Raw genomic sequence first — 9925 nt, 5'->3', positions numbered from 1 at the left:
CGGGGCTCTCGCTGGAGTCCCCGCCCCGCGCCGCACCCAGCGCCCCGCACCCCGCGCGCCGCACCCGGCGCGTCCGGGTCCAAGGGCCCCGCCAGGGCGGCGACAGGCTGCGCCGGCCAGGCCGGGCCTGTGCTCCCGAGAGAAGGCCCGCCACCACCGTCCCCCGCAGCCCCTCTTGCCCTTCCTCCGGGTCGCAGGAGCGCGCGCACTTCCAGGGCCCCGCAGCCCGCCGCCCCGCGGTTAGGGCCCCCGCTGGAACCGTGCCAGGATGACTGCGTTCATCCTCCACGTGGAAAGGTCAATCCTCTCCTGCGCCCGCTTCGTTCAAAGCTTGATGAGACGTTTTCTGAAAACCTCTCTGTGGGTCTTACACACTGCGGATCATGCACCCGCCCAAAGAATTTTGAAAAACTCTTCTCTGCACACTTTTAACTTCACATTACAATGTTAGAAGCTGTCCCAGTTGCAAAGCAACTGCCAAACGCAGGTTAGGTGTTTTAGAAGGAAACTGATGCAGCACTCTTTGCAGAGAATTCAGGGAAATGTAAATATCTAACCATTTAATGCCCAGCATCACCACAACACATCAGCTCACCTTCAATAACTGCGAATATTGTATCATTGCCTTTCATCCTGAACAATCTACTTCCCTCGCAATTTCATTTAATTTTAATTTTGATTCCAATATAGTTAACAAACAGCAATATATGACTTCCAGGTGACCCCACATAATTTTAATGTATGCTTACAAGAGACATCTCTATACTCATATTTCTGAAATAAATATGTGCATGAGCCAATTTAATTTTTTCCTGTGATCATAAAGCTCCAAGTGTTAAAAATGTCTCCCTGATTGCATCACTGATACACTAGTTTCAGTACATTAGTTACACAGTTGATCAAAACAATATAGATCATAAATACTGATAATTACTAAAGATAAAAAGTAAAATTCTACTACAAACGGAATCTTAATGGGGGCTTCAGCTCATATTTGAGCAGCCTGTTCAAACGTGTGTTTGTTGGTATTACCTATTATTAAAGTATGACCAGTTCACCACAGGTTCTGCTCCGTTTTTCCATATCCAAAGGTAAGTGTTGAAAACCTTCTCTACATAAGTAAATATAGATAGGTCCAGAAAAATGTTTTTTATGTCAATTTTTCTCAATTTTCTGAACTTCTGTTTTATACCTCCCCCCGGACATTTAACGATCTTTAATTGAAATTTAGTTATCAGGAAACCACTCTATTTTGTTGAAATCAGTGGCCTGGAAACCATGGGCCTTGTGTTGCTAGAGTTAGGAAACGAAAATACAGGTTATGGGGCACCTGGGTGGCTCAGTCAGTGAAGGTTCTGCCTTCGGCTCAGGTCATGATCCCGGGGTCCTGGGACTGAGCCCTGCATCGGGCTCTCTGCTCAGTGGGGAGCCTGCTTCCTCCCTCTGCCCCTCATCCCACTCACTTGTGCTGTCTCTCTCTCTCTCTCTCTCTCTCAAATGAATGAATAAAATATTTTTAAAATAAAATACAGGATACCTGATTAAATTTAAACTTGAGATAAATAACTTTTTGGTGTAAGTTTGCCCCATGCAATATATGATTCATTGATTATCTTACATTCAAATTTAACTGGATGTCGCATAGTCCACTGGGCACTTCCGTAGGCAGATATCATTTTTTGAACAATAAGAGCAATTATTTCTAATTGTCCAGGAAGATTTTACACTGAGGGGCAATATACTAGTCTAAAACCCAAGATGGGTGAGAGGTGCGCCTGTCCTTTTCAGAAGAGCAGGGCTGATGAGAAGACAGGAGTGGCCTGGCCCCCTGAGCAGCTCATTTCCAGGCTGATCCGTTTCAGGAAGAGCTACAAGAGGAAATTAAGGGTCAGGCTGTCAGTTCCCTTTGAACGGTTTGAGTTCCCTTTTGCCCATGACTAAGTCTTTGCAAGGACCCAGTGACCCTGCACAAGGGAGCACCTACCCCAATTTAAACACGGGGTCTGGGACAGCTGGGTGGCTCTGTGAGGTAAGTGTCTGACGCTTGACCTCAGCTCAGGTCTTCATCTCAGGGTTGTGAATTCAAGTCCTGCACTGGGCTCCATGCTGGGTGTGGGGTCTACTCAAGAAAGACAGACATACAGAAAGAAAGAAAGAAAGAAAGAAAGAAAGAAAGAAAGAAAGAAAGAAAGAAAGAAAAGAAAAGAAAAGAAAAGAAGAAAACAAAACAAAACTGGGCCACGCACCTCAGACTCTATGAGAGCCGAGATCAGACCCGCCAGGGCCTGGAGTAGATCACTGTGTCTCCTCTACCACATTTCACCCAAGTTTACAGGTTGATTTTTTTCTTAAAGATTCATATACTTATTTTAGAGTGGGTGAATGGGGCAGGGTGGGGGAGGATGCAGAGTGAGAGGGAAGGAGAGAATCCCAAGAAGGTACCCGAAGCGGGGCTCAATCTCACAACCCTGAGACCATGACCTGGGCCAAACCAAGAGCTAGTCGCTCAACCGACTGTGCCACCAGGGAGCCTTAAGTGTGGATTTCCTGCAAGAACTGCCTTCCTGTAACGGTGCTGAGCTGCATGTGAGCAAGGCCTGCCTGTGTTTTGCTCACAGTATCCCAGCACCGGCTGGGGTGAGCCGGGGGGGGGTCAACAGACCCTGTTGCCAACTGACAGACACAGGCCGGTCCTGCCTCCTGGGCCTTCTGCATTCAAAACCTGCACCCAGTTTTTAGTATTGTGACTTACCTTATATTTTCCCTCTAACCCTGTGACTATCCCAAATATTTTATATAAAAACTCCATTTTTTTCCTTCCAGCACCCACATATAACCTACTTTCTCTCCGATACCCTTTGAGACACAGAAGCAAGCAAGGAAATGTTTGAGGACAGTGACAGAATGAGACAGGGGGCCATTTCTATCTGATGTACGTGCTTTCCTCTGTTGTCCGCGTGTAAGCAAGGTGTGAGAAGCAAGCTCACCCCATTCCTGGTTTGGAAACTTGCTAACGTTCACCTCTGGTGTGTTCTGAATATCCCGTGCTTAAATAACCGGTTTTAAAATATTTTTTTCCCTTCAGGTAGTCAGGATGAACACACGCTCTTTCTCCGGAAGGAGTTTCCCAGGGTAGAAAGACTCTGACAACGTCAGCCCCAGCTATTTCACTCTAAGTTCTTCCATTTTTAGCTGAAGAGATCCGATCTGCCCAGGACTCTAGAAAGGAAAGCAAAAGTGAAACTGAACAAAGGGGACATGCTGTTCTGACTCCAAAGTAAATATGAAAGTCCTCACGAGTGCGGGGATTTCCTGGTCCGCTGGCAACTTGATGACTTGCAGATGAAACAATGGGTTCAGCCTGGAACAAGTGCGAATAAGAAATCCACAGGAAGTCCTGTCACAGGGTCAGAGCGGTCCTCCAGGTAGCATCTGCCCTTCCGAGGGGCGGCTTACTGGGGATCTCTTTGTCCTGGGAGTGCTTCATGGACACCGCTGACACATTCTGAAGTCACCCAGATGGAGATCAAGAATGCCTTCCATCAGCCCAGAAAATTCCTTCATGCCTCTTTCCAGGGGACACTTACACAGACACGCCACCCTGGCCTCAAACACTCTTGGGATGGGTCTCATGGCGGCTTTGGCCTGTCTGCTCCGACGTCCCATACATGGACTTGTACGGCTTCTCTCCCTCACCTCCCTCCTTGCCTCCACATGAGAGCACGTGTCTGCGGCTTGTTGTCTTTGCCAACAAACAGTATCCCACCGGATAAATACAGCCCAGTGATGTGGGGCTCCATCCTGGGACCCCACAGTCTCCTGTTCTCCTGCTGATGGACATGGGGTTACTTCCTCTGTGGCCCCACAAGCAGAGCGAAGCTAAGGGTGTTCTGGCTCAAGTGTTTTTGTCAGTCTCTGGATTCATGTCTGTTTTATAAGTACCTGGTAGGTAGGTTGGTATTTATTTTCGTGAGGTGTTGCCAAAGACTGTGACAAGGGGTTTGCAGCATTTTATACTCCCACCAGCGATAGATCACAATTCTAGCTGCTCAACACCCCTCCAAGGACTAAGTTTGATCTCTTGAGTATACACTGGTATCTCATTACGCTTCTAATTTTTATTTCCTGGTAATTAATGATTTCGAATATGATTTCCTATATTCTTTCTTGACTTAGACATCAGCCTCTCTGAAACGACTGTTCAAATCTTTAGTTTTAAACCAAACAGATTAACTTATTTTTAAAGATATATTTACTTATTTTAGAGAGAGGTAGAGAGAGTGTGTGTGCACACTCATGCAAGTGGAAGGAAGGGCAGAGGGAGAGAGAGAGAATCCCAAGCAGACCCCACACTCAGCATGGAGCCCAGTGCAGGGCTCAGTCTCTCACCCCTGAGTCTGTGACCTAAGCAGAAGTCAAGAGTCAGATGCTTAACTCACTGAGCCACCCTGGTGCCCCCAACTTTTTATTATTGATTTAAGGGAGTTCTTTACATATTCTGGATATGAGACCTGTTATATACGTTGTGACTTTTTTTCACCAAGTTGGTGGCTTGTCTTTTGCCTTTACTAACAGTTTCTTTTAATGAGTAGAATATATTAATTCTGATGGAGCCTAAGTTAACAATATTTTCTTTCATGTAGAATGCATTTTATACCCCAATTAAGAAATCTCACCTACCTCAAGCTCATAAAGATTTTCTTCTATGGATTCTCTTAGAAGCTGTGATATTAACTTTTGCACTTAGGACTATGATTCATCCCAGATTAAATTTTGCATGTGGCGTGAGTGGAGGTGCAAGGTTCATTTTTTTTTTCCCTAAACATTGTTCCAACACAATTTATTGAAAGTTCCTTTCCTCGCTGAATGCTTTACTGTCTTTGTCAAAAATCAACTGAACTTACACGTGGAGGTTCCTTGGAACTCCGTGTTCTGTTCTGTTAATGTCTTTCTCTATCCTTATGACAACACTGAACTGATCACTGTATTTTAAAGCAAGCATTGATATCAAACAGCATTATTTTTTTTTTTAGCATTTTAGCACAGTAGATGTTTATTTCTCATTTATGAAATGTCTGATGCAAGTTATGAAGTCTACCTTCCTCTGGAGCACGTCTTCCAAGTTCACTGCAATGAAGAGAGCAATGGCGGGGGACACTGTCTCTAGCGGCACATGCCATCTCCACTCTCAGAAATACAGACTAGCTTCAACTGAACTACAGGGGAAGCTGGGAAGTGTAGGAAAGTAGGTGGGATATTTGGTGAATATTAACTGTCCTGCCCCTAGCTTAAGAGAAGTTGGTTTGAAAATACTTTGGTGTTTTTTGTTAGCTACAGGGCTAACTCGTGCCACACATGTTTGTGTGAGGTGGCTGCTAAGCACAAGGCAACTTTGGAAAGCGTTGATAAAATATACTCAGGAAAATAAGGAGGGCATTTTCTTCCATCAGACCTGGGTCACATTTGAAAAACTGTATTCAGATGATATAAAAATGGTGTCGTCTTTTAAGAGGGCCACTGAGGTGTTGGTCTATGTCCAGAGAAGGCTAACTACAAAAGTGTATTAGCCTTAATAGGCTCTGATATACTGCAGTAGTGAATAAATCTTCATCTTAACTGCTTAATTCAATAAAGGTTTATATTCCACTTGTGTCACTGGCAGGTGTCCGACAGGTAGCTTTTTATGCAATGACTCAGGGATTTAAGCATCTTCCATTTCTGGCCTCTGTATCTTCCAGGTTCTCCTTGGAATCGTCTACTGGATCCTTGGCATCAAGCAGTTCTTGAAACGGTCGAAGGCTGGGTGAGCTTGGAGCGCAGCTGGAGGCCACGGAGATGGGAGTGATTGCGTGCTTTTCTCTGAGGGCACACTGAGGAGTGGGCCCCCGAGCTTTTGACTCCTCCGGGCCAGAGACTGGGAGCCCGCCATTTTCATTCCCGTCCTCCGGAACTCTACAGAAAGCCCAAACAGCATTATTTGAACTCTGTTTTTCTTCAAAATTGTCTTGTCTGCGTCCTTTAAATTTTCATATAATATTTAGAATTGTGAATATATTTTTAAAAGTTGCTAGGAGTCTGATTAGCATTACGTTTAATCTGTTGATTGGTTTTAGAAGTATTGACGTTTCATTGTTCTGAGCCTTCTAATCCGTGAGTGAATACAGCCTCCATCTATTTCCCTTCTTTAATTTCCTTGTTTTCAGTACAGAGAGAGAGAGCACAAGCTGGGGGAGCAGCAGAGAGAGAGAGAGAAGCAGGCTCTGCTCTGAGCAGGAGCCTGATGCGGGACTCAATCCTGGGACCCCAGGATCACGGCCTGAGCCGAAGGCAGACGCTTAACCCACTGAGCCACTGAGGCGCCCCTTGTTTTGTTTTGTTTTACTTTGCTTTGCTTTTTATTGGTAATCTCGACTTGGGTTTTGGGGTCCTGGGAGAGAGAGCAGGCTCACTCCTGACCGGAGGCTAGAGAACAGAGGCATCCGTCTCGGACCAGATCAGCCCTACAGGAGCTGAACAGCTGGACAGGAGGCAGCGCTGGGCTGACCGCGCTGGCTCGGATGGAGCTCTCAGACGAGGGAAGCTGGTTCCAAGCAAAAGACCGGGTGGAGGCAGATGAAGATGGAGTGAAGCTGCGAGAGAGAGAGCATATCCAGCCAGGTGCCCGCCCCATAGGGAGGCTCTGGTGAGGACAGCTGTCCTGTTCCCAGAGCTTCCTGACCCCCTGACTGTGCAGCTTTGAGTGTCTGAGACCCAGAAGCTCTAAAAGCGGAGGCGATCGACTCCAGACACCCATGCGCCTCACTCCACCATTTACCCCACTGACAAGAGGCAGGAGGGTAACCGAGGGACATGCCGGGATTCTCGAGGCCACGCTGCTCTGCTGCGGAGCAAGGCTGTTGATTCCGGCCTTTCTTGGAGCAGCACTGGGCAAGGCCAGAGAGATGTGCTCGTCCTCAGGCTTAAGAGACGCTGACTTGCGCGGGCTTGTGTACCTCGGTCCCGACCTTGAGCAAATGCAAGATGGGCACGGATAGGCCTCCCCAAACTGGAGGCAACCACGAAACAAGAGGGTGGTTGTTGAAACCATCTTACAACCTCTGCACTGAATGGGCACAAAATCTTCCCCAAACAAACCAAATTGTCTGGGAAACCGCAGGTATCCTTGGCTCGGCGAGTCAGGGTTTTGAGGTAAACGGAGGAAGCTGGTGCAGAGGTCAAGCTAGGCAACCTGCCTCTAGTCCAGCCTGCTGGTCTGCTTCCCCCCTCCCAGCTGTGTGCTGTGACAGACACTGCCGGTGCCCACCCCAGTCCCTGTCCCTCCCTGTGCACCCGACTCCCGCTGCTGGCTTACACCTGCGACCCACTCTGGAGCAGCACGACCTTGGAGGATGGGAGTCTGCGACCACTCCTACAGCCGCCAGCTCTGCCCCCCCGGCTCTTCCACCTGGATCCCATGAGGCTAGACGCCTTCCTTGTTCAGCTCAGTCTCCCTGCTGGATCTCGCTGCCCTGCTTGGCCACAGGCTCTCCCGAAGGGCAGGACACACTCAACAGATCACATGGTCCTGAGCCCATGCCAGCTTCTGCTTCGAGAGAGCCCAGAAGAGCGACACCTGCAGCAAGTTGCCCGATCGGCACCTGTCCCTACTCAGCTGCAAAATGGGCACACGCCCCTGGGAGCGCTGCCAGGATTCACGGAGCTGAGACCCGCGTGGCACTTAGGAGAGTGTGTGGCACACAGAAGGAGCTCAGGGAAGTCAGCGCTTATCACCAGTGCCACTGGATACAAAGGTACAGCAGTTATTCATAGTAACTTTCAAACGCCTGATTACTACAGTGGTTTTACGAGCGATGCTTCTCGGGCTCAGTGTCTTTTACCATTAGTCACAGGGAAGAGTGGACGTAGTGTCAGTGTCTCATAGCAGGGGCGAGCACAGCTGCGACAAAGCAGCTCCCCGAGCGGTTCGTACTGAGGACAGGAAGCACACACTTCAGGCCCCTCCCCCGTGCCTGGCCGCAGAGCAGTAGTTATCACGCCTGGACCACTGAGCATCATACAGCCGTCAAAACTAATAGGATGTTGCCAGCAAAAGCAAACTTAAATTCGTTCCAGAGGAATGCGTCCTCAAAAGGGGTTTCAAAAACACACTGTGAATGTGAACTCCCAGGTGAGGGTCACAAGACATCCAGAATCATCAAATATAAAAGAAATACATCTAGTATGCTTATAGAAATAAAATAATTGACTAAGTTCTTCCACTAAAACCAGATGAAATCAGAGAGGGAGACAAACCACAAGACTCTTCACTCGAGCCAACAAACTGAGGGTAGTTGGAGGAGAGGAGGTAGGGCGACGGGAAGGCTGGGGACCGGCATGACAGAGGGCACGTGGTGATGAGCACTGGGGGTTGTATGCAGCTGATGATCACTGACCTCTATCCTTGAAGCCAATTTTACACTATATGTTATTTAACTGAATTTAAAATAAAATTAAATTAGGGGTGCCTGGGTGGCTCAGTGGGGTAAGCCGCTGCCTTCGGCTCAGGTCATGATCTCAGGGTCCTGGGATCAAGTCCTGCATCGGGCTCTCTGCTCAGCGGGGAGCCTGTTTCCCTCTCTCTCTCTCTGCCTACTTGTGATTTCTCTCTCTCAAATAAATAAATAAAGTCTTTAAAAAATAAAATTAAAAAATAACTAACTAAATAAAATTAACTTAAAAAAAGAAATAAAAGAGGGAATTGAAAATATGGGTAAGGAGCAAGAGATAAAAAATAAATAGGCAGATTTGTAAAAGGACAGAATAGACTAGAAACTAGAAAATCATCAATGAAACTAAAACCTTAATGAGATAATTAAACTGCTAAGGAAGAGAGAGGGAGCTGGCTAATGAGCTTGAGCCACAACCTGTAGAGAGTGCCAGATCGCAGTACAGAGATGAACCAACAGGAAAGTGGAAACGTAGTTACGGAGGGTTTGTCCAACTCCGGACACACAAGAGGATAACAAGATGGGAAAATTCAATAAAAAGGAGTAGTGACTGAGACCTTCCCAGAAACTGAAAGACTGAGAGTCAGTAATTCAAGGAAGTAACTGCTTCATTAAGCCACAAACCAAAACCACCAGTGAATATTCTAGAACAGAGGGGTTCCCAGACAGATTTGAAAAGCCCTTTACAACAGCCAATAAGAACTCTGATTTCTTAGGGATATTCTCAGAGGTACCTTGGCGGCTCACCTTGCTGGTAAATGTCATCTCTCATGAGGCAGAGGAAGAGGTTAACACTGACCCTCACTGTCACCAATGGAAGAAACGGCTGATGAACTAAACAACAACAGGACCTCAAGAGAAGAGAGCAACAGTATCGTTTATTTTTCTTAATATGGCTGTTGTAGGTTACATTCTCCGGCAAACCGACCCTTGGAGGGAGACCGTGTGTAGGTGGGTCACGGGACACTGCTGTCAGAGATGCCGCCCTTCAGCTCCTCACAGGCCACACCGAGCGCCACCAGCAGGCAGCCCTCATTTAGCTGCGGTGGCGAGTGAGTGCCCTGGACGCGGATCAGGACAGGTTAGCCGCAAGGACCCTGGGGACAATGCTGGCTGCAGTCACACGTCCACCCTCAGCTGGAGGAACATACATTCCAGAACGGCTGAAGGATCCAGAGAAAACTGCAGCCACCTGAGAAGGGCAGTGTGCAGAGCATGCACCCAATCAACAAATATTTCGGCCAGACTTACTGTTATCAAACGCGGCGCAAGGACGCCAGAAAGAGTGAGGGATGACAGACAGTCGTGACTGGCAGGGTGCCGGAGACAGCCGCTGCCTGCTGGCAAGGGTCTGTCCTAAGCACTCCTTCCCTACTCCCAAGGATGTCCGGTTGGTAGCCTGAACTGGGCCTCAGTGGAAGTACTTCCACCACAGAGAC

At 47.7% G+C, this 9925-nt stretch overlaps 1 long non-coding RNA gene across 1 annotated transcript; it reads left to right on the top strand.

The window, feature by feature from the left end:
* The first annotated feature begins 163 nt into the window (after positions 1 to 163).
* LOC106007037 lies at positions 164 to 6174 on the top strand. The gene is made up of 3 exons (XR_006605938.1): positions 164 to 297; positions 3086 to 3945; positions 5739 to 6174. It is a non-coding gene; the product is annotated as an uncharacterized LOC106007037 (long non-coding RNA).
* Positions 6175 to 9925: the final 3751 nt, after the last annotated feature.

The sequence above is a fragment of the Mustela putorius genome, unplaced genomic scaffold (assembly GCF_011764305.1).
Source record: "Mustela putorius furo isolate JIRA1106 unplaced genomic scaffold, ASM1176430v1.1 tig00000198_pilon_pilon_pilon, whole genome shotgun sequence".
In the NCBI taxonomy this organism is placed as follows: domain Eukaryota; kingdom Metazoa; phylum Chordata; class Mammalia; order Carnivora; family Mustelidae; genus Mustela; species Mustela putorius.
Note: the sequence above shows the minus strand (reverse complement) of the source record. Positions and strands in the feature narration are given on the sequence as shown.